The 24,962-nt window shown below is 36.7% G+C and overlaps 1 protein-coding gene across 25 annotated transcripts in view; it reads left to right on the forward strand.

Moving 5' to 3' along the window:
- Nucleotides 1-24,962, forward strand: part of Scmh1 (Scm polycomb group protein homolog 1) — a 271,052-nt gene that overhangs the window by 206,296 nt on the left and 39,794 nt on the right. The gene's annotated exons all lie outside the window — the stretch shown is intronic.

Consider the following 24,962-nt stretch of genomic DNA (forward strand, 5'->3'; position numbering starts at 1 on the left):
ACTGGGATTGATTTCAGTAAACTTGGTTTTCCTAAGAAATTCTCCTTTTCATGTAGGTTTTCAAATTTTTTTGTATAAACATGCAGAGTGGTCTCTAGATATTTTAAATTGACTTTGATTCAATCCTTTTACCCATTATCACTCTTTCTCCCTTTTATTTTGATTAAATTAACTGATGATTGGTCTATACTGTTTATTTTTTCTTAATTAAATGAGTTTTAATTACTACCAAGATTAACCTCCTCTGGTTTCCTTTCATTTTCTCCATCTCTCTCACTTGTTTGAGAAAAACACACCCCTCCAGACTAGCCAGGCTCCTGAAGCCTGATTATGCACTGTGTGAAATAGCATCCTCTACAAAATATAGATCTACCCAGAACCTCAGAACATGACCCTACTTATGATTGGGTCTTTGTATATTTAATTAGTTAACAATGACCAAAGATACAAAGTTTTAGTCTTGAAGAATAAGTTTTTGAGATTTATTTCACATCATGGTATATTAGTATACTTTTCATCATAATAAGGAAATGACTTAATAATTAACTTATAAAAAGAAAAGGCTTATTTTGGCTCACAGCTTTGGAGATTTCAATCTATAATCAATTAACCCCTTTGCTTTGGGACTATGAAGAGGGAGCACATCAGGGTGGGAGTACACAGCTAAGCAAAACGGCTAATGCCAGGACCAGGAAGCAAAATAGTAAGAGGAAGGAGCTGAAGCTCCATTATGCTCTTCCAAGGCACACCTCCAGTGACCTAAGGTCCTTCCACTAGGCCCCACTTTTCAAAGGTTTCAGCAGCTCCTGATAGTACTCCCTTTGTGGATCTTTCCTTCAACACATGGGCCTTTGAGGAACTTTCAAGATCCAAACTGTAGCAGTTGGCAACACTACATGATAATAACATAGAGTATTATTTCAAAGTTGCTGAGAGTAGATCCTAAATTCTCAGACCACAAAACATGTTAAATATCTGGGGGGATGAATATGCCAATTATCTTGCGCTAACCATTCCCAGGTGTGTGTGTGCACCCACACATGCACACCCATACACATCACACAAATATATACCACTTATAATCAGATGTAGTGGCACATGCTGGTAATCCCAGCTATCCAGGAGTCTAAGGCAGGAAGATTACAAGTTCAAGCCTGGGAAGATTGGCAAGATGCTCAGAATCTTAGCAAAACCCTGTCTCAAACTAAAAAATAAAAAAGACTAGGGATGTAGCTCAATGGTAAAGCACCCCTGAGTTCAATCCCCATTACAAATACAAGTGCACATGCACATGCACGTACACACAAATCCTTTTATTCATCAAACGTAAAATGTTGAGTTTTAAATATATTTTTATTTTTAATAGACACAGTAATCATAGATACTTAAAGCGTGTGGTGTGACATTTCAATGGTAATGACAGGTTCAGTGTGTAACAATCAGATCAGGGTAAACAGCAATCCATCATCTCAGCTACACATCATTTCTTTGTGCTAGGAACATTCAAAATTCCTTCCACCAGCTATTCCAAAAAATTCAATTAATTGTTGTCAACCATAATTTTCCTATTGCACTATAGAATATCAGAAGTTATTCTTCCAGTCCAGGTGTATCCCTGTGCCCTCTCTTAATTCTTCCTTACCCTACACCCTTCCTGTGTCCTGATAACCACTATTATATTCTTCACTTTTCTGAGATCAGCTTTTTGTAAGCTTACATGTATAAGTGAGAACATGTGGTATTTATCTTTCTGTGCCTGTCTTATTTACTTAACATAGTATCTTCCAGTTCCATCATATTGCTGCAAATGATAGAATTTTATTTTTATGGTTAAATAAGATTATATCATGTGTGTGTGTATATATATGTGTGTGTGTGTGTGTGTGTGTGTGTGTGCGTGTGTGTGTGTGTGTGTGTGTGTGTATAATACATTTTCTTCATTCCTTCATTGATGGACATCTAGGCTGATTCTATATCTTGACTGTTGTGACTAGTGCTGTAATAAGCATGCAAGGCCAAGTATTTCTTTGACATACTAATTTTAAACACTTTAGATATATAACTTTTATCTAGTAATTGGGTTGCTGGATCATATAATAGTTCTATTTATTTATTTATTTATTTATTTATTTATTTATTGTGGTGCTGGGGATCAAACCCAGGGACTTGTGCTTGCAAGGCAAGCACTCTATCAACTGAGCTATCTCCCCAGCCCTTAATTAATTTTTATTGTAAACAAATGGGATACATGTTGTTTCTGTTTGTACATGGAGTAACAGCATACCATTTGCGTAATCATACATTCACATAGGGTAATGAGGTTTGATTCATTCTGTGATTTTTTCCTTCCCTTCCACCCCTCCCACCCCTCTTTGCCCTCTATACAGTCCCTCCTTCCTCCATTCTTGCCCCCTCCCACCCCCCATTATGTGTCATCATCCGCATATCAGTGAGACCATTTGTCTTTTGGATTTTTGAGATTGGCTTATCTCACTTAGCATGATATTCTCCAACTTCATCCATTTGCCTGCAAATGCCATAATTTTATTATTCTTTATAGCTGAGTAATATTCCGTTGTATATATATACCACAGTTTCTTTATCCATTCATCAATTGAAGGACATCTAGGTTGGTTCCCCAGTCTGGCTTTTTGTGAATTGAGCAGCTATGAACATTGATGTGGCTGTATCTTTGTAGTATGCTGATTTTAAGTCCTTTGGGTATAGGTTGAGGAGTGGGATAGCTGGGTCAAATGGTGGGTCCATTCCAAGTTTTCTGAGGAATCCCCACACTGCTTTCCAGAGTGGCTGCACTAATTTGCAACCCCACCAGCAATGTATGAGTGTACCTTTTTCCCCACATCCTCTCTAATACCTATTGTTGCTTCTATTCTTGATAATTGCCATTCTAATTGGGGTGAGATGGAATCTTAGGGTAGTTTTGATTTGCATTTCTCATATTACTGAAGATGGTGAACATTTTTTCATATGTTTGTTGATTGCTTGTAGATCTTCTTCTGTGAAGCGTCTGTTCATATCCTTAGCCCATTTGTTGACTGGGTTATTTGTATTCTTCGTGTAGAGTTTTTTGAGTTCTTTATATTTTCTGGAAATTAATGCTCTATCTGAAGTATGAGTGGGAAAGATTTTCTCCCACTCTGTAGGCTCTCTCTTCACATTGTTGATAGTTTCCTTTGCTGAGAGAAAGCTATTTAGTTTGAATCTATCCCAGATAATGATTCCTCTTTTATTTCTTGTGCTATGGGAGTCCTGTTAAGGAAGTGTGATCCTAAGCCAACAAGTTGAAGATTTGGACCTACTTTTTCTTCTATAAGATGCAGGGTATCTGGTCTGATTTCAAGGTACTTGATCCATTGTGAGTTGATTTTTGTGCAAGGTGAGAGGTAGGGGTTTAGTTTCATTCTGTTGCATATGATTTTCCAGTTTTCCCAGCACCATTTGTTGAAGAGGCTATCTTTTCTCCATTGCATATTTTTGGCCCCTTTGTCTAGTATTAGAAAATGGTATTTATTTGGGTTTGTGTCCGTGTTCTCTATTCTGTACCATTAATCTACCTGTCTATTTTGGTGCCAATACCATGCTGTTTTTGTTACTATTGCTTTGTAGTATAGTTGAAGTTCTGGTATTGCGATACCCCCTGTTTCATTCTTCCTCCTAAGGATTGCTTTAGCTATTCTGGGTTTCTTATTTTTCCAGATGAATTTCATGATTGCTTGCTCTATTACTGTAAGGTACATCATTGGGATTTTAATTGGAATTGCATTGAATCTGTAGAGCACTTTTGGTAGTATGGCCATTTTGACAGTATTAATTCTTCCTATCCAAGAACATGGGAGATCTTTCTATCTTCTAAGGTCTTCCTCAATTTCTTTCTTCAATGTTTTGTAGTTTTCATTGGAGAGATCTTTTACCTCTTTGGTTAAATTGATTCCCAAGTATATTTTTTTTTTGAGGCTATCGTAAATGGAGTTGTTTTCCTCATTTCCCTTTCAACTGTTTCGTCGCTTGCGTATAAAAATGCTTTAGATTTATGCGTGTTGATTTTATAGCCTGCTATTTTGCTGAATTCATTGATGAGGTCTAGAAGTTTTCTGGAGGAGGTTTTTGGATCCTCTAATTGTAGAATCATGGCATCAGCAAATAGTGACAGCTTAAGTTCCTCTTTTCCTATTCGTATCCCTTTAATTTCTTTGGTCTGCCTAATTGCTCTGGCTAGAGTTTCGAGTACAATGTTGAATAGAAGTGGTGAAAGAGGAAATCCCTGTCTTGTTCTCATTTTCAAAGGGAATGGTTTCAGTTTTTCTCCATTAAGAATGATGTTGGCCAGGGCTTAGCATAAATAGCCTTTACAATGTTCAGGTATGTTCCTACTATCCCTATTTTTTCTAGTGTTTTGAGAATGAAGGAGTGTTGTATTTTGTCGAATGCTTTTTCTGCATCAATTGAAATAACCATATGATTCTTATCCTTAAGTCTATTGACATGATGGATTATGTTTATTGATTTACGGATGTTGAACCATCCTTGCATTCCAGGGATGAACCGCACTTGATCGTGGTGCACAATTTTCTTAATATGTTTTTGGATACAGTTTGCCAATATTTTGTTAAGGATCTTTGCATCTATATTCATCAAGGATATTGGTCTAAAATTTTCTTTCCTTGTTGTGTCTTTGCCTGGTTTGGGTATGAGGGTGATATTAGCTTCACAGAATGAGTTTGGTAGGGTACCCTTCTTTTCTATTTCCTGGAATACTTTGAGAAGTATTGGAATGAGTTCTTCTTTGAAGGTCTTGTAGAACTCGGCTGAGAATCCGTCTGGTCCTGGGCTTTTCTTGGATGGTAGGTTTTTAATGACTTCTTCTATTTCATTGCTTGATATTGATCTGTTTAAATTGTGTATGTCCTCCTGGTTCAGTTTGGGAGGAGCATGTGTCTCTAGAAATTTGTCAATGTCTTTGGTAGTTTCTATTTTGTTGGAATACAGATTTTCAAAATAGCTTCTCATTATGTTCTGTATCTCAGTGGTGTATGTCGTGATATTTCTTTTTGCATCATGTATTTTAGTAATTTGAGTCTTCTCTGTCCTTCTCTTTGTTAGAGTGGCTAAGGGTTTGTCTATTTTGTTTATTTTCTCAAAGAACCAACTTTTCATTTTGTCAGTTTTTGAATTGTTTCTTTTGTTTCAAATTCATTGATTTCAGCTCTGATTTTAATTATTTCCTGTCTTCTACTACTTTTGCTGTTATTCTGTTCTTCTTTTTCTAGGGCTTTGAGCTGTAATGTTAGGTCATTTAGTTGTTGACTTTTCATTCTTTTCTGGAATGCGCTCCATGCAATGAATTTTCCTCTTAGTACCGCTTTCATAGTGTCCCAGAGATTTTGATATGTTGTATCGTTGTTCTCATTGACCTCTAAGAATTTCTTTATCTCCTCCCTGCTGTTTTCTGTTATCCATGTTTCATTCAATAGCATATTATTTAGTCTCCAGGTGTTGGAGTAATTTCTGTTTTTTATATTGTCATTGATTTCTATTCTCAGTCCATTATGATCTGATAGAACACAAGGCAGTATCTCCATTTTTTTGCATTTCCTTAAGGGCTGCTTTGTGGCATAACATATGGTCTCTTTTCGAGAAGGTTCCATGTGCTGCTGAGAAGAAAGTGAATCCGCTCGTTGATGGATGGAATATTCTATATGTGTCTATTAAGTCTAGGTTATTGATTGTGTTATTGAGTTCTATGGTTTCTTTGGTTGGTTTTTGTTTGGAAGATCTATCTAGTGGTGACAGTGGGGCGTTAAAGTCACCCAGAATTATTGTGTTGTGATCTATGTGATTCCTGAAATTGAGAAGGATTTGTTTGATGTACAGGGATGCACCATTGTTTGGGGCATAAATATTTACTATCGTTATGTCTTCCTGATTTATGGTTCCCTTAAGCAGTATGAAATGTCCTTCTTTATCCCTTCTGACTAACTTTGACTTGAAGTCCACTTTATCTGATATAAGGATGGAAACCCCTGCTGTTTTACTGAGTCCATGTGCATGGTAGGTTTTTTCCCATCCTTTCACCTTTAGTCTTTGGATGTCTTTTCTATGAGATGAGTCTCTTGCAGGCAGCATATTGTTGGGTCTTTCTTTTTAATCCATTCTGCCAGTCTATGTCTTTTGATGAGTTTAGGTCATTAATGTTCAGGGTTATTATTGAGATATGATTTGTATTCCCAGTCATTTGGCTTATTTTTGGTTTTTAAGTTGGCCTGGCTTCTCCTTTGAGTGTTTTTTCTCTAAGGTAGTTCCTCCCTTTGCTGACCTCCATTGTTGTTTTTCATTTCCTCCTCATGGAATATTTTGTTGAGAACATTCTGTAATGCAGGCTTTCTATTGTAAATTCTTTTAACTTTTGTTTATCTTGGAAGGTGTCGGGGTTTCCGGGACCCCCAGCCTTAGGCATGGTCAAGATGGCGCCTGACGCTAAGCCAAAAGCGGCCAGCTATACAGTAAACAACCAGCGAATTCCAATGATTGGCTAGTTAACGATGTGATTAGAGCATGCCCCCCTCGTGTACCTATCCTATGCTTGCAGCTGTCCGCGTTTACCTCGTGTACTCTCCCCTGATTGGTTGAAGTGTATATAAGCCTGGTGGGTGGGAGAGTAGGGAGGCGGCGGCGGAGGCTGAAGCTGAGCTGGAAGCTGGGAGTAAGAAGAAGCCGAGAGAAGAGAAGCTGGGAGTGCGCGGAAGCTGGGAGTAAGAAGAAGCTAAGAGAAGAGAAGCTGGGAGTGCGCGGAAGCTGGGAGTAAGAGAAGTGTAGGAGAGGGACTGTGCATAATAAACTTCCAAAGCTTCAGACATTTGTCGTGTCTCTCTCTGCGGCCAGAGGGAGCGAGATAGGAAGGATTTTATTTCATCTTCAAATCTGAAGGTTAATTTTACTGGATATAGGATTCTTGGTTGGCAACCATGTTCTTTCAGAGCTTGAAATACGTTGTTCCAGGCCCTTCTAGCTTTTAGAGTCTAGGTTGAGAAGTCGGCTGCTATCCATATTGGTCTCCCCCTATATGTAATCTGATGCTTTTCTCTCGCGGCCTTCAAAATCCTATCTTTATTTTGAATGTTAGGCATTTTCATTATAATGTGCCTTGGTGTGAATCTGTTGTGATTCTGTGCATTTGTTGTTCTGTAAGCCTCTTGTATTTGATTTTCCATTTCATTCTTCAGGTTTGGGAAATTTTCTGATATTATTTCATTGAATAGGTTGTTCATTCCTTTGGTTTGTATCTCTGTGCCTTCCTCAATCCCAATAATTCTTAAATTTGGTCTTTTCATGATGTCCCATAGTTCTTGGAGATTCTGTTCGTGATTTCTTGCCATCTTCTCTGTTTGGACAACTTTATTTTCAAGATTAAATATTTTGTCTTCATTGTCTGAGGTTCTGTCTTCCAAGTGGTCTAGCCTTTTGGTGATGCTTTCCATTGAGTTTTTTATTTGGTTTATTGTTTCCTTCATTTCAAGGATTTCCGTTTGGGTTTTTTTTTTTTTTTTTTTTTTTGAGAATCTCTATCTCTTTGTTGAAATGATCTTTTGCTTCTTACGCTTGCTCTTTCAGCTTACTGTTATTATCATTCATTGCCTGCATTTGTTCTCTAATCTCATCCTTTGCTTCGTGAATCATCTTAATCATGTGTAATCTGAAGTCCTTTTCTGACATTTCTAACATACTGTCATTGGATTCTATTAATATAGAATCTAGATTTGTTTGGATCATTTTCTTCCCTTGTTTTTTCATGTTGTTCATGTATCTTCCCCTCTAGCAGTGCAGATCTGGGGTATTGCACATTTCCCTCTATAGGCTTATAGTGGCCCTATAAGTTTCCAAAACCCTTTCTTTAAGGGGAGATCAATATTAGCAGTGCCCAAGTCAGACACCCTGCAATCCTAGACCAAATACCCCCTATGAGGGCAATAACAAAATTGTCATAATAAACAGAATGAGTTCAAATATTATGTTCAGTAAAACAAACAGATTTGCAATAAGGTCTGCAGTTTCAAATGGAGGACAAAGAGGATGCAGAGGAATGTAGAATGTGGCTGTTAATGGGATAAGAAAAGAATATACAGAAGTTCTAGATAATAGAAAAGGTGAGAGTGTAATCAAAAGAAATTGGATGTTAGCATGCAAAATAGGGAGAAAAAGACTCTGAGGGAACAGGTAAACAAAAGGAAAAGAGAGCAAGAAAAGTAAAGAAATAAAAACTTAAATTTTTTCACTAAGGAGAAAAAAGAAAATCTACAGTATAATAGTCATATACTAATGAAACCTCCCAGAGTTTAGTAGCCTGATGCGTGAGAGGTACCTGACAATGAGCTTCAAGCCTCCAACAGGCATCTCAGGATGGGTTTTGCCCCACCTAAAGATCGGAGCTACGGCTTCCAGGTTTATCCAAGATGGCCGCTCTGGCTTCGAAATGTGTTGGCAAATGGGGAGCTGCAGCTCAGGGTGTGGCCGTGGTCAGCAGGAGGTCCTGGAGGCGGGATGCAGTTGGTCAGGCAGGGGTCCTGGAGGTCGGGTGTGTTTGGTGTGGTTGCGAGATCCTGGAGGCTGGTTACAATCAGTCAGTCTGGGGTCCCAGTAATAGGGTGCAGTCAGTTGGTCTGGGGGTCCTGGTGACAGGGAGCAGTCAGTCGATGTGAGGGCCCCCGAGGCAGGGAATGATCGGTCGGGCTGAGGGATCCTGGAGACGGGGCTCAGTCAGTCTGGCCAAGGGTCCTATGGGGCCTGGCTGTTGTCTCAAAATGGCGGCAGCCACGTGTAATCAAACCTGGAGGTACTGTAACAGTGAACTTCCAGGCAACAGCAGGCAGCCGGTGCTCCACTGGCGGTCGGCAATCAGTTTGCTGACTGTTGTCAGACGATCAGGAGGTGAACCTCGTGCATTGGGTGATGGATAGGTGTAAGACAGACAGGCGAGAGGCAGGCGAATGGCAGATGATAGGCGTCTGACAGTGAGCGGCTGAAGGTCTTAATACCTATGTCTTGGGAAGGTTGAAGCTGGAAACCTGGATGCCAGAGTTTTGGGGACCTTGAATCTGGTGGAGTAGACTACAGGGTTCTGTGGAAGTGGATTCCTGGATTCTAGGAAGGAGGAGTCTGGGGACTGGACTCCTTGATCCTAGGGAATTGGAGGCTGGGGATTGGACTCCTGGGCTGTGCAGAGCTGGAGCCTAAGGGCTGGGAATCTTGGGTCCTGGGGATTTGGAAGTTGTGGGACTGCTATTTCTAGTTTTTTGAAGACCCTCTACACTGTTTTCCATAATCGCTATACTAATTTGTATTCCCACCAATAGTGTATGAAAGTTCCTCTTTCAACAAATTGTTGTCAACATTTGTTTTTGTTTTGTCTTTTTATATTAGCTTTTCTAACCTGGAATGAAATGATATCTTATTATGGTTTTGATTTGCATTTTCCTGATAATTGGTGATAGTGTTTTTTCATATACTTGTTGGTCGTTTGTATATCTTCTTTTAAGAAATATATGTTAAGGTCACTTATTATATAATTGAATTATTTGTGGTTTTTTACTGTTGAGTTGTTTGAGTTCCTTATATAAATTCTAGAAATTAATCACCTGTGTTAGTTAACTTTTCATCACTGTGACCAAAATACCCAACATAAACAACTTGAGGAAAAGTTTATTTTGGCTTATGTCTTCAGTTTATGGTTGGCCTGGCTCCATTGCTCTGGGCCTGAGGTGGAGCAGAACAAAATGGCAGAAGGTCATAGTGAAGGAAAGCTGCTCATAGAGAGAAAGGGACTAGGAACACAACAAACCCTTTCAGGGCATAACCCCAGTGATCTGCTTCCTCAACTAGGTTCTGCTTCCCAAAAAACCATTCAAACTGTTAACCTATCAAATGAATTAATTCACTGATGAGGTTAGACCCCTCATGATCCAATCATTTCATAAAAGGCTTACCTCTATATTAGGGGAACATTCCAGATCCAAACCATAATATCCCTTGTCAGATGAATAGTTTGCAAACCCTTTCTCTCACTCTGTAGGTTGTCTTTTTACTCTGTTGATTGTTTCTTTTGCTATGCAGAAGCTTTTCAGTTTGCTCTTATCCCATTTGTCAATATTTGGTTTTGATGCCGTGCTCTTACAGTCATATCCAAAACATCTTTGCCCAGACCAATGTCCTGAAATGTTTTCCCTATATTTTTTTCTTGTAGTTTCAGTTTTATATTGTTCATTTTAAGTCTTGTATCCATTTCAAGTTAATTTTTATATATGATGAGAAATTGGGATAAAATTTCAACTATCCTCTTCAGTATCCAGTTTTCCCAGAACCATTTATTGAAGAGACTATTCTTTCTCCAATATATGTTCTTGCTGCTATTATAAAATATCAGTTGGCCATAGATATATGGATCTATTTCTGGGTTCTCAGTTCTTTTCCATTGGTCTAGGCACTTGTGTATATTGCCAGTACCATGGTGTTTTTTTTATTATCACTTTGTATTGTGTTTGAAATCAGGTATTATTAATGGTTTCAGCTTGCTTGTTACTTTTTTCTTGTTTTGTTTTTGCTTAGGTTTGCTTTGGCTATTCAGGATCTTTTGTAGATTTTTCCTATTTCTCTGAAGAATGTCATTGATATTTTGTTAGAGATTGCATTCAATCTGTAGATTATTCTAGCTAACATGGACATTTTAACAATACTGATTCTTCCAAGCCATAAACATAAGACATCTTTCCATTTTTTTAATTATTATTTTTTTATTTATCTTTTAATTTTTTACAGGCTGTATTTTGATTCATTGTACACAAATGGGGTACATCATTTCGTCTCTATGGTTTTTATGTATTGAAAATGATCCCTTCATTTCCTAAAATTCTCACCTCTGAACATTGCTATATTGGAGATATAATAAGCCTTGGGGACTCATTCTTCTTCAGTTTCTTTCATCAGAGTTTTATAATTTTGGGGGAGATGGGGGGGACCCAGGATTTTGACTCATTAAATGGATCTCATGTTTTTCTGTTACCTTGTTAATTTGTGCTTTTTAAATGATTTCTTCCTTGTACTTTCTTATGGTTTACTTTTTCTTTTTCTACTCTTTTTAAGTTGGAAATAGATTCATTTATGTTGTTTAATTTTTAAATATAATATTGTTGATAATATTATTTTACTTATTTCATTCATAGAAATGAATTTAAATTTATGACTTTTCCTTAAATTACTGATTTAAGATTATCTCAGATCCTGATAGGCAGTATTTTCAATATCATTGTTTTTTGGAAATTTACTATGTAATTCCTACTTTTATTTTCCCTTCCCTTCCCTTTCCTTTTTAATAGATTATTTTTAATTTTTCTGTCAATGTTTTTGTCTTTTATTTTGGTTTTGTTGTTTTATTTTGTTTTTAATATTAGTGCATGATGATGAGAGAGAATTGAAACTTGCTGGCATTTTCTTAACATGCGATGAGTTTTTGTGAGTGTTCCACATAGCCTAATATTGAGGGTATCTGTAGTGTTCAGTATGTGTCCAAGAGATCAACATAAGATGATAGTTATTTAGGTTTTCTATATCCTTACTATTTTTTTGTCAATTTGTCCCATCTTATTTTGAGAATAGTTTGTGAAAACACTGTATTATTATGCATTTTTATTTCTCCTTGCATCTCTTGTAGTTTCTACTACATATGTAACTAAGTTTGACAAGTTTATTATGCTTACGTAGAAGAGTATCTTTATTCTAAAGAGATTCATGTTGAATGAATGGCAGGCCTTACAATGGAACCTGGAGAAATTTTCCAGAGTAAAACAGTTTAGTTCATAAACAGCACTATGTTTACTCTGTCCTGGGCTACTACTCTATTTACTATACCACGGTTCATTGGAAGATGAATGCTTGGAATTTATTTTATGCCTTCCTTCCCTAATTTCTTTTCATCTTTTGGAGTAGGATCTTCCAGAACACTGACTTCTTGTATTAGTTCTCCTAAGATCCTAGGTGATTCTCTTGATCTTTTCTTCAAGTATATTTGGCTTTATTTAATTTGTTGTTGGTGATATAGTGCCAAAGAGAGCTGTCCTGTGTTTTCATGGAAATAGCTTCAAGCTTTCATTTCTTGCCGGTTATATAACTTAAGAAAGTCTTTGTGATTAACTTCTATTTTCAGATCAAGTTTAGGCTAATTTCACACACTAACTGTACATATTATCCTATTGTTAATAAGCTGGATAACCTGCCCTTTTCACATACACCTTCCTAGTTTCCTTTCCTCCAACTATCTGATACATTGTAATATACTACTAATATGTGCCTGGCATAACTTTAGGGTATACATACATACATGCCATTTAACTTTGGACATGTGGTCCCTTTAGGATATTAACATATACAAGGGAGTTGTATAACTGAAAGCAAAATACTAGCCAAGTCCTAGAGACTCTGGGGTGGTCACCAAAATTCAATACTGGAGAGTAGAATCAGAGAGCAAGCCTGAAGTAGACATCAGCAAGGTGTAGAGCCCAAGAGATCAGAGATGAGAACCACCAAGAGTTAATGACAAATTTCAAGGGACATATAAAGTATATGGAAAAAGTTCAGGGGCTGGGGAGATAGCTCAGTTGGTAGAGTGCTTGCCTTGTATGCACAAGGCCCTGGGTTCGATCCCCAGCACCCCCAAAAAACAAAAAAAAAGTTCAGGTTATATTTCCCAGATATTGCTAGTACAGACCCAGCGGGCCCATTATTGTAGGTTTGAAATGGGTGATGGTACTATTAGCACTAAAAATGCATGCTCTGGTTATATAATGAAAGTACTAATTAGAGAATGAACAGTTCCAATGTTTTTGCACCATAAAAGAATATTGTTAACATTTAAAAGAATAGGCTGTCTTAAGAGAGAGAGGTTCATATATGAATATACAAAAAGTGAAATTCCACATCATACACAACCACAAGAATGGGATCCTAATTAGAATAAGTTATACTCCATGTGTATATAATATGTCAAAATACATTCTACTGTTATGTATATCTAAAATGAACAAATAAAGGGAAAGAATAAATAAAAGGACAGGCTAACTCTGTGAGGAACACTCAGGCAAAAAAATGAAAAATAGAATTACTCTTTGATTCAGAACTCTACTACTAGTATACACTCAAAAGAATTGAAAGAAGGATCTCAAATATATAGATATTTATATATATATAGATATATATACTCATATTCAAAGCAGTATTATTCACAGTAGCAGAAATAGAAGCAACCCAAATGTCTCTCTACAGATGTATGTTGTATTAGGTTCACATTACTATAATGAAATACCTGAAGCAATTAACTTACAAAGATTAAAGGTTTATTTAGTTCATACTTCTCAAGTTTCCAGTCTACAGTCAGGCAGTTCTATCACTTTGGGCCTCTGGCAAGGGCAGCACATTATGGCAGGAACATGTAATGGAACAAACCCCTACAAGATCCTACCCACAATGACCTAAGGACCTCCCATTAGGCCCCACTTCTCAAAGGTTCTACCACCTCCCAGTAGCATCACTCTGGGTACCAAATCTTTAACATGGACCTTTGAGAGACATTCAACATCCAGACTATAGCAAATGTGTAAAGCAGAATACCTACGATGGAATATTTTTCAGCCTCGAAAAGGAAGTTCTTCGATATGCTACAATGTAAATGAATCCTGAAGACATTATTCTAGCTGTAATTAATCCAGTCACAAAAAGACAAGTGCCAAAGGATTTCACTTATGTAAGCTACTTAGAATAGGCAAAAATTATACAGAAGAAAGTAGAATACGGTTTGCTATGGCTAGGCAGGTGGGGTGTGGGGAGAAGAAATTAATGTTTAATGGATACAGTTTCCACTTAAAAATTTTTCTTTCATATATATTTTTGGTTGTTGATGGACCTTTATTTTATTCATTTATTTATATGCAGTGCTGAGAATCAAACCCAATGCATAACACATGCTAGTTAAATGCCACAACCCCAGGCCCAACAGTTTCCATTTTTTAAGATGAAAAGTTATGGAGATGGATGGTAAAGATGTTTGCACAACATAATGAATGTATTCAATAAACTGAATTATACACTAAAATGGTTAAGATGGTAAATTATGTATATTTTACTACAATTAAAAACTGAGGATAAGACTGAGTAGAATAGTTAACATTTATTGAGCATCCATGTGATAGGCCCTGTGCAAGATAGTTTACAATAACTCTAATTCTTATAAAATCGTGAGGTGATTATTAATAATAACTTTAAAAATCCCCAGGAAGTTTATGACTTGCCCAGTGTCATGCAATTAGTATGTAGTGGAGCCATGATATAACTCAAGTTTGTATGGCTCTAAAGCATATTTATTAGCCATCAGCCCAGGTTAGATTGGAATGACCACTGTAGAGATGGCCTTAGAAAAATGTGAGGTATAGTCCAACATCTGTGTTCTAAAGAGGTCTTCAGCTTTTAATGTATTAACATGTAGGGGCCAACAGAGCACACCAAGGGGAAGGGTCCAGATCACCATCGATTGCCCAGGCAGACTCCCAGAGCTAACCCTCAGCAACACAGGGAGACTATGGCATAGTTTATGGTACCTGACCTACTGTTAAAATAGATGAAGAGTCCCTGCCCTATCAAAAGCCATTCCCTCCCCCTTGTTTTCTTGAGTGCACCCTCTCTGACCTCTCACCTACATTACTAGTTGCCTCCCCCAAACCCTTCTTTCTGAAACACCCTCATCAGCATACAAAGGTACTCTGATACCTCTAATCTCTCCCATGACCTTGCCTCTCTGTTCCACCTAATGCCCCATGTCTCTGAAGTTTCACAATGAATTAATTTCCTATTGTTACTGTTGCAATTAACCAGAAATTTTTTAGTGTTCTAAAACAAAATGTTTCTTATCTCACAGTTCTTTGGGTCTGAGGTACAGGTGGGATCAGTGGTTTCTCTGCTCCAGTCTCACAAGGCCAAAATCAAGGTGTCAGCTAGTCTGAATCCTTATCTGGAGACTCTGGAGAAGGTTTTCCTTCAGGGCTCATTCAGAATGTTGGGGGTATTCAGTTTCATGTTGTTGTAGGACTGGAGTCTCTGTTTCCTTGCTGATTGTTGGCTTGGGGGGCCATACTCAACTTCTAGAGCTGCTCACATGCCCTGGCTTGTGGTCCCTTTCATCTTCAGAGTCAGTCAACAGTGAGTCAAGCCCTCACTTTCATAACTCTCAGATCTCTCCTTCTATTTCATTTTTCTTGCCTCTTGCTAGGATATGTTATTCACTTATAAAGATTCATGTGATTAGATTGGGCCAACTTGGACAATGCATGATAATCTCCCATTTAAAAATTTTAATCATATTTACATATGCAAAATTCCTTTTGCCATGTAAATGACATATTGACAGGTTCCAGAGATTAGGGAGTGGGCAACTTTGAGCATCCATTTTGCTAACTACACAGGGTTAAGACTTCTGTAGTTGCTATTTCTATCATCATCTTCCATTCTACTCTCTCCTTAGCCTTCTTTAATTGTCCTTCATTCCCGCTGAATCAGTGAAGCTGCTCTTAGCAAGAATACATTGACTTCCCTTGCTGCAAAGCCTTCCCTGCACTCACGCATAACCTCTGAGTAATTTTCAGTGCAATTGATCACTCCCTCCTCCTTGAAACACTACTGTGGCTTCACTTCTGGTACATCGTTCTCTTTCAGTCTTCCTCTGTCTGTCTCCCTTGGTCTTCTCTCTCTCAGCTGGCACACTCTACTTCTCAGCTTCTAATTGCTAGAGTGCTTCAGGGCTCAGTCCTAGGTCCTCCCCTATTTTATCCTACACATATGCTCCCTAAGTGATTCCATATCTATATGCTAATGACTACCAAAATTATATCTCAATTCTTGACCTTTCTGCAGACTTCAAACTCATTTATTTGACTGCCTGTTCATCATCTCTAGAGATCTAAAAGTCATTTAGGACACAATATAACCAAAAGAGATTTTCAATTCCTAACCTGCCCCCTTCCAAATCTATTCTTCCTTTAATTTTTCCTATCTTGGTAAATGTCCAAAAACCTAAATTTCATCCTAAATTCCTCCTTCCCTCCCCCTGCTCCATTTAATTTAGTAGGGCTGTCAGCTTTGCTTTAAAACTACCTTGTATTTATCCACTTCTTTGTACCCTCATGTTAATCTCAGTCACCATCATCTTTTGCACGAACTTTTACAAATAGCCTCCGAACTCATGTCTCCTTCATTTTTGCCTGTTTAGAGTCCATTCTCCACAGAGTACCCAGGGCAGCCTGTTTCAAAAGTAAATTAGACCATGTCCTTACCAAGACCCAGAAGGCCCTACCTGATCTGACTTCATCTAGTTTTCTTTTTTTTTTTTTTTTTTTTTTTTTTTTTTTTTTTTCTTTTTATTGTAAACAAATGGGATACATGTTGTTTCTCTATTTGTACATGGCGTAAAGGCATACCATTTGTGTAATCATAAATTTACATAGGGTAATGTTGTTTGATTCATTCTGCCATTTTTTCCCTTCCCCCCCTCCCCTCCCACCCTTCCCCTCCATCTATACAGTCCTTCCTTCCTCCATACCTGCCCCCCTCCCTAAACCCAACTCCAACCCCAACACTAACCCTTCCCACCCCCATTATGTGTCATCATCCACTTATTAGCGATATCATTCTTCCTTTGGTTTTCATCTAGTTTTCTGATCTTGTACAGTGATTTCTTTTATTCGTCCTGTTGCAGTCTCTCTTCCTTTCTCTTTGTCTTAAACTCAAGCTCATTATTTCTTTGCAGCTTTGGCACCTGCTGTCTCCTCTGCCTGGAATATTCTTCCCTGGATCCTCACATGCTCGATTCCCTTTTATCATTCCAGTCTCAGCTCAGCAGAAACTTCATTTACCACTGTACTCCTAGTTCTTACAGTATTACCTGCTACATAATATATTTTCAATACTGAATGTTGGATGAATGAGTAAATGAATTAGTGAATGGATGAATCTTTAGTTAGTAAGAAGAAAGTTGTATGATAGAAAGTGCAAAGACTTTTAAGTTAGACCTCCTAGAATCAAACCCAACCCTAAATCTTTACTGGTGACCTTGACCAAGTTACTTAAGTGTTTCATAGGCATGACTTTAAAACCCATTGTTTTAACTAGAAGTTAAAGTGTGTACTGCTTCTGATGCTTCCCAGTGAAATTTAATGGCAATGAGGATTGTCCATACTACCATTGCACTTAGTATAGAACCCTTTTCATATTAGATACTCAATAAAAGTCAATTCTTTTCATCAAGATGAACTCCATCATTAGGGAACATGCACATGTCAACTGTTTCTTCCATTCATTCATAATCATAATCTTAACAGTTTATATCTGCCTTTTAGCGACATTTTTTTTGTCATTGTCATGGCCAAGGGAATAAGGATTAGTTACAGCATGCACAGTTGAGAAGAAATTTGTCAAGGAGGGGAAACCATTTCTACACATCTTTATGTGCTGTGATGTTGTTTTAGATATGCTTCTGCCTTTGAAGTGAACCTACCTTTGCATTTTCCATGTGTAGAACCATATTACCTACCCTGTGTCCCCTGGCAAAGTCTGTGTTAGCGCTAGCGTATTCCTTAAATATTATGTGGACTCTTCTCAAGCTAACTATAGTATCTCTTTTAAACCATGCTTATTTCACCTTATTATGGACTTAAGTCCCACAACACTAGCCATACATCTTCATATAACCATACTCTTTTATAACTCCCATTCCTCTCTCCATATTGTCTGCTCTGTACCCTTACCCACCCTTCACCTGTGCCCTTTCCTAATACAGTTATTAATTGTTCAGTAATTAATTAAAATGTCACTTTGACATTTTGCCTGACAAACCTCACTTGCCTATCTCTCTTGTCCCTTCCTGTTTCCTTGCAGTGTTGGTCATTTCTCCTCTAGGTTCTTATAGTCCTATGTAAGTATGCATTTTGGCACTGTCCCCACTGAATCCTTTAAGAAACTTTTTGTCATAATTTCAACTTAACAGAAAAGTTGCAACAGTTATACAAACATTTCCCCCTGATTTCACCAAGATTCCCCAAATATTAACATTTTATCCCATCGACATTAGTAGTATCTCAGTATATAACACATTTTTCTGAACCATTTGACAATAAGTTGCACACATAATTTCTTTACTACTAAATAACATAGTATGTTTTTCTACAGACAAGGGCATTTTATGTAGACAATAGTACTAGTTTCTAAATCAGAAAATTAATATTGATATAATACTAAGACTACAATTATTTAAACCAGAAAATTAATATTGATACAGTACCTGTGTCTAATCTATAAACCCTGTTCTTATTGTGCCAGTTGTCCCAATACTGTAAATCTTTTAGGAAAAGAAAATTCTGGTTCATGAATTGTAATGTCTCTTTAGTCTCCTATGATCTGGAGTAGTTCTCTTCTTCTTTCTTGTCTTTCATGACTTTAAAATAGTTTCAGAAATATTTGTCCAACTATTGTACAGATTGACTCTCATTCTGTTTTGTCTGGTGTCAGCTCATGATTAAATTCAGACTATATATGCTATGACATTCTTTTCAAAGCATCACATTTGGAGGTACATGATAACTATCTGTCCCATTACTGTGAATAGTAACTTTACTTACTTTATTCAGACTGCATATACCAAGTTGCTTCACTGAAGTTACTATTTTTCTCTTATAATTAATTAATTGTCCTATAAAGAAAAGCTTTGAGACTGTAAATGTCCTGTTTCTCATCAAACGTTCACTCTGTAGTTTTAGCATCTGCTGGTGAATCTTGCTTGAATTAATTATTTCCAAATTATTTCCTAATTTACTCATTTCATAGATATTTATTAACTGGGATTCTAAAATAAGCAAGAGGTTTCCCTTCTTCCCTATTTATTTATGTACTTATTTAGTTACCACACGTGGATTCCAGTTTTATTCAGTGAGTTGTAATTTGTTACTATCATTTGTTTTGATGCTCAGATTGTTGCAAGCCAGTGAATGCCCGTTGAAATTGGTTTGTGTCCTTTTGACATTGCCCCGTCCTTCTTTGAGTACCTCATTACTTTCTGACCAAGGTGTTCAGGCTTATTTTGTATCTTCCACACTCACTGAATTATGCTTGGTTGTGCAAAGATCTCCGCCCAGCCTTCTTAAAGTTGTGCCCATTTAGAGCTAGAATCATGTTGGGTTTTTTTCCAACATAGATGTTTGTTAAACCTTGATACTAACGCTTCAGTTAATGTGGTCAAATTAATTAACACATAAATCAATAGTCCTTGGGCTCCTACCAATCTAGATCTCCTCCTACCTCCTAGATCCAAAGTTTAGACTCATGCCTGGCTCTGCCACTTTCACTTCTCTGAGGCTAACTTTCCTTGGTTGTCAAAGGAGGTGATAAATCTCAGCCTTCAAAGATGGTCATGAATGCCAAGTGTAATCATTAATGTGTAAGAATTTTATCAAAGTACTGTTGATTAAGGGTCTAATTCTGTCAAACTTAGTAACATAAAAATGTGTTAGACAGGGCTGGGGTTGTGGCTCAGTGGTGGAGCGCTTACCTAGCATGTGGGAGGCACTGGGTTTTATCTTCAGCACTATGTAAAAATAAACAAAACAAAGATACCGTGTCCATCTACAGCTAAAAATATTTTTTAATGTTTTGAACAATTTTCCTATCCTTTGTATTTCTCTGAATAAAGGCAGGCGTTAAATTATTTAATTATTTACTTTTAGAAAAATAAGAGAAGATTGTATTTAAATTACAAACTCAAGGTCATACCATAAGGGGCAAAACTAGAATTAGATCCTTGGTCTCTTGATACCACTCCAACTTTTTTTTTTTCAACTAGGATAATTAAGCTAGAGTGTGACAAGGCAGGTCAGGGCTTTCTGATAGAAAGAACTTGCAAATCTTGGAGTCCCTCAGGATAACTTAAGAAAATCCATTTACTAAGAAGCTTTGAAATTAGCACATAGCCTAATCTCTGTACTAGTTACTCACACAAGACCTGCATAACCTGATTTTTCAAAACTGTTCAGTATAATTATTTGGTTTCTTCTGTCCAAGTCTTTCAGGCCAGAATGGGTAACCTCTTTTCCTGTTGGCATCTTGGACCTTTATGTGTAGCCTTACAGAAAAAAGAGAAGCAAAATTATTTTCTACATTTTATTCCACAAGCAAGTACTGGTTACCAACTAAGAACCTAGCACTTCGTCATATGACTCCAAAGTGAATCTCTTACCTCTCTGCCCAGCTTACATTCCATGGTCTATTACTGAAGAAATTTGGGGCAGTCTTGGGGTTTAGCATAATCAATTTAAAATGAGACCATTTACCTTATTCATTTGTTCAAGCTAAGGTATGGAATAGGTGGAGAGTTGAATTTAATGATGGTTATGTTTTTTTCCTAGCCAAATCTAGAAAAAAGAGGACAAGAAGTGATTATAATTATGGACCAGCAGTTCTCAAACCTTTTGATCTCAAGGGACTTTTATATCTTTAATGACCTCAAAGACCTTTCATGAATGTGGGTTTTCTCTCTCTCTCTTTCCATATCAGCAGAGTAAAAATTAAAACTTAGGCTGCTTTTTTTTTTCCTTTGCACTTCTGGGAATCATGAAGCTTAGCACATGCTAAGCAAGTGCTCTACCACTGAGCCCCATCCCCACCCCGAACTAAGCTCTTTTAAAATTGAGAATATACAAGCCACATATTCCATGGGAACAACCCAAATGTCAACTATCAGATGAACACATACAAAATTCTATATATGTACACAGTGGAATTCAGCCTTTAAAAAGGACAGGGAGAAAGAGAAAAATAAATCCTGCCATTTGTAGCAACATGGATAAACCCAGAGGACATTTTGCTAAGTGAAATAAGCCACTCACAAAAGGACAAATACTACATGATTCCACTTACATGAAGTATCAAAAAGAGTTAAATACATAGAAGCACAAAATGGAATGATGGGTGCCAGAGACTTGGGGGGAGTTATTAAATGGCTATTAAATTTCAGTTACTTAAGTTTTAGAGATCTGCTGTACAACATGGTGACTATAATTAAAAATATGTATTATGCACTTAATATTTTGTTAGGAGGTTAGATCTCATGTTGTGTTCTTTATACACACACACACACACACACACACACACACAGGGAGAGAGAAAAGAGAGAGACTGACATAAGGAAAGTTTTAGAGGTAGTAAATGTTTATTGCTTTGATTGTGGATTATGAATATATGCATATATCCACATTCATATGTATACATTAAACACATGCATGTTTATATACAAAGAGTATATACAGAAAGCTGCTTTTGTAAAAATAATAATAATAAATGTATTTCAAGTAAATAGAAGAATATACTAGCATATATTCCATTAGCTATTAAAGTGATAACACCACACATGTAACCTCTGGAAAATTCTACCACAATAGAATGTATGTGAAAGAACAAATACTATTTAATATCATTATGAATATATGCAGACCCTCAAAGGGTTTTTAAGGACCACCAGGGGTCCCCATACCACACTCCAAGAACTGCTAACTGTAACATTTAAAAATCTGTGTGTGTGTGCACATGCCAGTACTAGAAATTGAACCAAGGACCTCACTCATGCTAAGCATGTACTGTACCACTGAGCTGCACCACAGCCTAAATCTACTTTATTGACAGTAAACATCTGGTTTACTTCAAATTTTCAGTTTTTACAAATAATATTACTATGAGCATAATTTTATACATATGCTGGTGTACATGTGTAAGAAATTCTCACAAGTTTATACCTAAAACTGGAATTGTTGAATCATAAGGTATATACATCTTCAGATTTATTAGATAATGCATATGGTGCCCCCAGGGATCCCTTCTGAACTCAACATCAGACTCAGTAGACTATACTTGGCATCAAATATTACCTTATAGATAGTCAGCATGCAAATTTTGTCAATTGTTCTAATATCCTCTTCCAAAAAAATTTTTTGATGCAGGTCCTAATACAAGATCATTCATTGCCTTAACTGTGTATTACTTTAGTCTTCTGAATCTGGAATAGTTCTGTCTTTTTTTTTTTTCTCTCATGATATTGACAAGGCAGTTATTATTTTTAATGTGCCTCATTTTTGGTTTGTGTGATTCATGATTGCTGACTGTGGGCAGAGAGAACACATATGTGATTTGGTACCCTCAGTGCATCACATCAGGAGACACATGTCAGTGTGTCCCATTTTGATGTCAACTTTGATCACTGGGCGGAGGTGCTACAAAAGTAGATCACTTTTCTCACTGACTTCTGGGACTTCACACTCTTCTCATGTTCTGCATTCATGGGTCATTCTTTAATGTCCTTTGCTATAGATCCTCTTCTACTTTCCAACTTCTAAATATTGGAGTGTCTCAGAAACAATTTTTTTCTTCCTTCTTGACTCTGTATTCATACCAACAAGATCTCATCTAGTTTCATGACTTTACAAACTGATGATTCTCAAATTTTTATCTCTAATCCTAGCCTCTCTGTTAAATTCCAGACTCATATATTAAATTGCCCAATTAATATCTCTGTATTTTGATATCTAATAGGATATCACAAGAAGCATATTTAAAAACTAAATTCTAAGTTTCCTATCCCAGTGAATGGTATCTTTATTCTCCCATATTCCAGTAATATTAGATCATCTGTGGCTGCTATCTTTCATTAAGTGATTTTTTTAATTTTGATTCTTGCTAAGTCACTAAAGATGGCTTTGAACTTGCAATCCTCCTGCCTCAGCCACCTGAGTTACTGGGATTATAGCCATGTGCCACCACACTAAATATGATTTTTTTACATTTGTTCTAATTAGTTATACATGACAGTATAATGCCTTTTGACACATCATACATAATGAAGTGTAGCTAAATATGATCCTAATAGAATCTCTTCAGTATAATTTTGTTTTCTGTTTGCTTATTTTCTGTTCACTGACATCCCATTATGTTGGCTTTTCTTTCAAAGTGTATTCTGAATCCAACTACTTCTCATCCTTTTCAATAATGTTATTATATTCTAAGATTCCAGTTCACCATTATCTTTTGTCTTTTTTGTTTGTTTCTTTTATATTGATACATTTCATTTCCAGCACCCAGAAGACTCACTTGTTCTTTTAGTCAAAACCTTACCTACTCAACCCCCTTAAAAGGTATCCACTATTCTATCACTCTAGATTAGTTTTTCTGTTTTCAAATTTCAAATAAAGTGAGTCATATATCCTGGTTTCTTTTGCCTAACATTTTTTTGCAATGAAATTCATCAATGTTGCTGCATGTAACAATCATTCTTTTTTATTTTTGTATAGCATTCCCCCATACAAGTATACACATTTTAAAAATCCATTCTTCTGTTGGGCAATTAGATTGTTTCCATTTTTGCCTCTCTATAAAGATGCTCTGGTACATATTCTAGTGCATATAATTTGGTGGTCATACTCATTTCTCTTGGACATATATCTAGGTATAGAATTGTTAGGTCATAGGATATACACTGAGCAATTTTTCAAAGTTATTTAGGTTCATATCAACAAGTTTGAATTTTAGTGGCTTCACATCTTCACCATTGTTAGATATTGTTAGTCCTTTTAATCTTGGCGGTTTGAGTAGAGGTATGATAGTGATAATTTTAATTTGCATTTCCCTGATAATAATACTCAGCCACTTTTCATATATTTATTTGCCATTTTTAACATCCATCTTTGTGAAGTACCTCTTGAGATCCATTTTTAAAATTAGGTTGTCAATCTTCCTATTACTCATTTTTACATGTGCTAGGTATTATTTTTCTGACACGTATTTTTCTCTACTCTGAATTTTCTTTTTCATTTTTTAGTGTTGTCTTTTGATGAATGGAATTTTTTTTCTTTTTTCTATTTTTCCTTTTTTTTTTGTTAGTTTGTTTTTGTTTTTGTTTTTGCTTTGTTTTGTTTTGTTTTTTGGTGATAGTGCTGAGGATGATCAAACCCAGGGTCTGGTGCATGATAGGCAAGTGCTCTACCACTGAACCCCAGCCCAGAAATGTTCTTTTAATAATGTTATATATAATTCTTTCCCTTTATAATTAATGCTTTCGTACCCTATTTAATAAGTCTTTGCCTAACCCAGGTTTTGATGATTTTCCCTTGTTGTTCTTCTAGATGTTTTAGTTTTCATGGTTTTTTTTGTTTTGTTTTGTTTTTTTTTTTTTTTTTTTTTTTTTTGTCTAGTGTGACATAGGATCCAGTATCACCATTTTCCATATGGATAAGACTTACTACAGTTGTCATGGATTTCTATGTAAATTTCACTGTACTTGAAGAACATATTCTGCATCTTCTACCCATCTGCTATAATCAACTGGTCTCCTTAATTCTACTCTTGTCCCCTTCACAGAATAGTCAGAACAGTTCTTTGAAGTGTATCTTGTCACTATCCTGTTTAGTGGCTTCCCTTTTTACCTAGAATAAGTTCAATTCATTTTTCACACTCTGCAGAGTCCTACTCAGTCTTCCTGCTTCTCCTTCTCTAACCTAATCTCCCTCTACTCTCCCTTTTGCACACTCAATTCCAGCTATACTGACCCCTACCCATTCCTCCAACACACTAACATAGTCCCATTTTAGAATCTTAGCATTTGTTACTCTCTCTATTTGGAAGGTTCTTCCTTCAGATCTTTGTAGACTTGTGTCTTTGCCACATTTGGGAACTCTGTGTAAATATCATCTCCTTGAAGAGGACTTCCCATCCACCCCAGTTTCCTTACCCTTATACTTTTCAGTGTCTGACATTACCTTTGAATTCGTTTGTCAACTTTCTGTCCCTCCCTCTAGGAGACAAGCTTCATGAGAGTGGAAACT

Source organism: Sciurus carolinensis, chromosome 1 (genome assembly GCF_902686445.1).
Source record: "Sciurus carolinensis chromosome 1, mSciCar1.2, whole genome shotgun sequence".
Classification (NCBI taxonomy): domain Eukaryota; kingdom Metazoa; phylum Chordata; class Mammalia; order Rodentia; family Sciuridae; genus Sciurus; species Sciurus carolinensis.